Consider the following 5,439-nt stretch of genomic DNA (forward strand, 5'->3'; position numbering starts at 1 on the left):
AGGAGAGAGAAAAATAAAATGTAATGGAATGTAATTTAGCCCCTATTTGATCCCCATTACGTGGAAAATTTAATGGGGGAATAATATTTTTTTTTGAAAAATGAGTAGTTGAAAAAGAATGAAAAATTTTCGATTTACGTGTAATATTATTTTATAAAAGATTGTGTGATTGAAAATAGGAGAGATAAAAATGAAACGTAATAGAATTTAATGTAATGGGGCTCAAACAGGTGCTTAATGGGAAGAGGGGGGAGGGGAACGGGGCCTTAAAAGAGAATACTGGGTTGTCACTGTTGATAAGGCATCATCCTGATCTCACGATGATGTCATATATGTGTTTATATCCTATATTAATAATAATAATAGTAAAAAAAAATTTACTTTACTGTTTTCCACTGTTCATCCGATTTTCTTTTCTTTGTTTTGTGTGTAAAACGAGACCGTTACGCCTTTTTATTTTGTTCCCAGCGTAAAACGACATCATTTTGATTTTCTTTATCACGTTCCTTTGGCATTTTCCTTCTTCTACATGCAACACTCATCTATCTCGGGACAGACACTTCACACTCAACAATCACATCCATTCCTCCTCTCTCTTTCTTCATTTCTCCAAGCTACATTGCTTCTTTCCTTCATTCTCCACACATCTGTCCATACTATGCAAGGCTTCTCATTTTTTCTTCTCTCTTCTATTAAAAAAATAAATAAATAAATTGAACCTCAATTTTGAGGGCTCTCATCGTCTTGCCCCTAGAATTTTGTGAGGGAGGTAAATTTCGGAATGCGTCCTAACAGATCAGAAAATTAGAGCTGTTTGTACACTACACCTATAAGAAGTTCAATTTCATGTCTAAGAGATCGAACCCCTACACTACGACTGTCAGCAAAACTTGTGATATCCTCGCTCGTGTCCTTTGCAGATTGAACTTTACACGGCTTCTTCTCTCTTCTATTTCTTTTTACCACGGTTGTCTATATGTTGTGTAATTTCATCACTTTTCGGTGCTGGCCATCCTAAAGGTTCTGACCTTCTATTTTTGTTTTTTGCAGAGGTTTGAAGCTTTCATCAGGGATCAATGGAAATAATTATTGAAACAAGGCTTTTTGTAAGTAAATATAGATTTTTGCTATGAATGGTAGGTGGTTTGATTTTACCGTATGGTTCCAGATCTGCAAGATTTTTTATTTTGGAAATGAAATTTAACTCGTAGAAATTTCGTGGATTTGGTTCTTCCACACATGATTCTTTGCTTATGAAAGTTCAATTCTTTTACCGTCTTTTCGTTAAGAAATGTTTCCAAATAGTTGTATTTGATGGGAACTTTCTTACTATGAAGTTCTTACCTCAAAATAATTGAACTAATTTAGTAATTTGTGCAACTCAAGCTGTCTCTCTGACATTCACCAATGTGCTGGTGGTTGTTATTATACCACATATCTACACATGATTCTTTGCTTTTGTATATTCTTGAGTTTTGACTTCTCTCTTTACGAATTCACTTTATGTCAAAATGGGGTTTACTAATCCATTGTCTTTGATTTATTTCTCTTTATCTTTTTCCTGCAATTTTTTCTTAAAAATAACTCATATGTTGCTTCCCCTCTCTCCCTCGCGAGGCTGACCATTTTCTGATGTAATGTTTGCTAATAAGCACAATATGGAAAATGCTTTTGCATCTGTTGGAAGGAGTTAGAGCATGTTTATAACGCTTTGTTTATAAATAAATTTTGATAATTTTACAGTCACCTTTCATTTTAATCATATGTATTATGTGCTCATTTCACTTTGCCTACAGTCAACAAAGAGGCATTTGACAAAGAGACTGGAGAACTTGGATTAGAAGGTGGATGAGCAGAGGCAATCATCAAAGCTTATTGTAAATGATGTATTACAAATCTTGTCTTGCCATGATAATTTTACTTGTGCAAATACACATGCTACAGCTGCTTTTTAGATCCTATAGTTCATACATTTATGGTTTCTTCAGATTCAATGATTAACTTCTGCTTGGATGAAATAAAACTATCACATTCATATTTAACAGTATGAAGATATCATTAAGATTCTTTGAGCATTGATTACAATGAGAGAAATATTTTAGAGATTTAATTGATGCCTCGTCCCTATACCAACAAGAGAAAAACTGAAGAATATTTGGAAGAAAACAATACAGAAACAAAAAGGAGAAAAAGAGATAAATGTTTGAAAAATATCATTAGATGCACTGCATCAATTGAACCTCAACACATTTTATAAGCTTTGTGCATGACGTGATTTTAGTCTTCACATTACTTCTTAAATATTTTGCAAGTTTCCCTGAAGTGAAAGCAAATAAGAAGTCTTGACAATTCAAAAGACTTATTAACTTTGTCTCTGTCGTCTGTTGGACGACTTTCATTAGTAAGAATGAATTGAGTGTGAGCATGGATTGAGTTGCAAACCTATAATGTTCATCTATGTTCATTTGCTTGCTAACTTCAGGGTTTCTCGGTGAGAAAGTTCAATAGACGAAAATAATAGTTACTATACAACTTGCATTAAAGCAAAATTATTATCTTTGATTGATACTGTTACTAATATTATGCAGGTAAACGAAGTGAGATCTAATCTTAATCGGATTGGGTATGACATTAATTTAATCCATGAGATGGTATCCCGCTCGGTAAGCTATCATAGTGCTCTAAATTCAACTGATTTGGTGAATAGTATAACTGTATTCAATGTTGCTTCCTCTTATGCTCTGGGGTTGATAATGAGTTTTTAGTATGCATCTTACTTTTCCATTTTTAGATTTTGCATTTTTAGTTTTTCTTTCTTCCGCTTAATTTCTGCCTACTGTCATCATTTTATAAATTACTTGCTATTGTTTCCCTGTGTAATGTCAACACCTCTTTAGGAAATGTAAGATGTTATTTTGTAGATTCTTTATCAAATCTACCTTTATAGTACAATTCTACTGCTTATGCTAGTAATTTTTCATGTAGCGAATGGTAGTAAGGTTTTATGAACCGAAAATTTCCGTGACTAGAATGTACGTAAAATGAGTGCAACTTGAGTAGAAGAATTTGTTTAGTTAGATGAATGAAAAGTTGGTGATATTGATGACTTATTACTTCATTGAAGTAAAAAATAGTTGACATATGTTATAGAAGGATATTTTGCAATTAGGATTGGAATTCGAATAGAAGTTAGCAGAATTGGAGGAGTTTATGTTTGTATACTTCTATGGCCTCAAAACTTACCTCTCTATAGTATAAAATTTGAGCTAATTATACAATAAGAAAAATTGGGTTCTTTTGGGTATTTTTACTTAATGATTTGATCTTTACAACTCTTAGCCGTATTTTGCAAATTGTTTTGACAGAATGCGTTGTGAATGCATTTCACTTAATTTGATTAGCCAACATAATTTTGACATTATGTGAATAAGATCTCATTAAATAAAATGGCCATTACTTGTAATACGACAGATTTTACTGTTCTCGTGTTGATTCTTTTATATATATAAAATCATTGGCATAGTCAGCTAGAGTTTTTTGTAGATATTCTTTCTCTTTTAACAGCATTGATTGTGGATACGATGTAGATATGGTTGGATCATAGTGATGAAGAAATTTCATAGCTTTTGAATATAGGGCATAACGCTTACTTTTATTTTTATATTGAGTTAGGATTTGTGATGAGTAAAATGATTTCAAGCAATTTTGATTTGTTTTATAGCATACGAAGTGTTATTGGATGGTGAGAACACAAGCATATATGATAGGTACGGTAAAGAGGGACTTAAGCAGCATGTTGCCAATGGTGGTGGTACTAATAGATATGGTTGAATGGATTTTCAAGATATTTTTAGCTTGCGACTTTATGCCTTCTTTACATGAATTGTACATTTTCATTTGTACTTTTCATGTTTACTTATTATCGAACATTTGTTTTGTTTTCTTATGTATGAAATCTCATGGCTAAATCCATTAGGATTTGGATTTCTAATTTGCTTGTGTTATTTTTACATCAAATTCACTCAATTTGTACATTTTATTTATTTTGAACAAAGTTGTTGCAGAAATTTGGTTTTAGTATTTCTAATTAACATATATAATGAAATCGTACATTTGAACTTCTTTCAATTTTATATCATCGTCATTTGGAGGATGGCATTCTTCTAGTTAAAAATATTCCAAGGAAACAGTTTCAAGGCTTGTACTTTTATAAAATACCTCTTGCCTACTTTTTGCCATAATGGCTGCATTTCATATGAACTCCCCACTTTCATATTAGTTATTTGCTTTTTTTTCTTTTGTCTCCCTCCCTCCCAACCCTGAGAAAAGCATAGGATTGAGAATGCTTTAAAAGATTTTTTTCAATTATTTTTTCATAAAACTTGTAAATTAACTTACATGTGGGACCCACTTTTCTGAAGTTTTAAAATATCTAGACTTTTTAACAAATTAACTTACAAAAATATAAAAATCATCGTGCAATGCACGATGCACCACTAGTTTATATAAACATGATGATTTATAATCACTGCGTTGTCTCACCTCCCACCGCTCCTAGAATAACACATGGCAGCAATGATTTCAATGCCTAATTTTCAAGCAATTACAATAGAGTAACAAGACCATAATTACCTGATGTCATAGGTGTGACATAAGCTTCATGATGACTTGCATTATCGATCTTAATGCTCAATCAACAATGACACACGTTCCTACTATAACATTATAGTTAAAATAACGTTGGGCTTTCAAATGGTGGGATCTTTTAGCCTATAAATAAGGACAAATGATTCCCTCCTAAAACAGAGTTGAGGATTAAGCAAAAAAAAAAAAAAACTCCCAAACGCCTCTTTATTGCAATTATTTTATAAATTTTGATCCAATTCAAACAGTACTCAGGGGCTGTTTGAGTCATATTATTTGTAGATTATAATGAGATGAATAGTTTTTTTTTGAAAAATGAGTGGTTGAAAAGTTTTTGATTTACGTGTAATATTATTTTATTAAAAATTGTGTGGTTAAAAGTATAAAAAAGAAAAATTTAATTTAATGTAATGAGAAATAACGGGGCACAATAAAATTTTTCGTTAAAATTGATTCTTTGTTATCAATAGTGATTATCTCCTATGTGTTTGCTGTAAAAATTGAATAACTAGAGTAGAGATCATCATGTTTCAGTATTTTGTTAGAAAATGACACAAAACTGTCACCTTGATTAAAAGAAGGTGGCAGACCTTGAGAAGGGACCCACCATGGACTTACCAAAACGAAACTAGACCGGTCTTTGTCTGATCAGAAGGTGTCGGCTACTGCTGAATCCCTAGGGTTGTGTGTATTGAACCCAAAATTTCTGCACCTCAGGAGGGCTTTTGTTGAATGCTGCAAGACGCACCATGTCAATCGTGGACGCGCAATTGCTGCTTCCCCCGCAACCACCCA

At 32.5% G+C, this 5,439-nt stretch overlaps 1 long non-coding RNA gene across 5 annotated transcripts; it reads left to right on the forward strand.

Moving 5' to 3' along the window:
- The first annotated feature begins 563 nt into the window (after positions 1-563).
- LOC111370598 lies at positions 564-3,993 on the forward strand. Of its 5 annotated transcripts, XR_002698452.1 has the most exons (5): positions 588-967; positions 1,051-1,106; positions 1,797-1,886; positions 2,589-2,663; positions 3,722-3,993. It is a non-coding gene; the product is annotated as an uncharacterized LOC111370598 (long non-coding RNA). The 5 variants fall into 5 exon arrangements; XR_002698451.1 differs by having other exon boundaries at positions 564-967; positions 1,051-1,886; XR_002698453.1 differs by having other exon boundaries at positions 590-1,136.
- Positions 3,994-5,439: the final 1,446 nt, after the last annotated feature.

Source organism: Olea europaea, chromosome 21 (assembly GCF_002742605.1).
Source record: "Olea europaea var. sylvestris chromosome 21, O_europaea_v1, whole genome shotgun sequence".
Classification (NCBI taxonomy): domain Eukaryota; kingdom Viridiplantae; phylum Streptophyta; class Magnoliopsida; order Lamiales; family Oleaceae; genus Olea; species Olea europaea.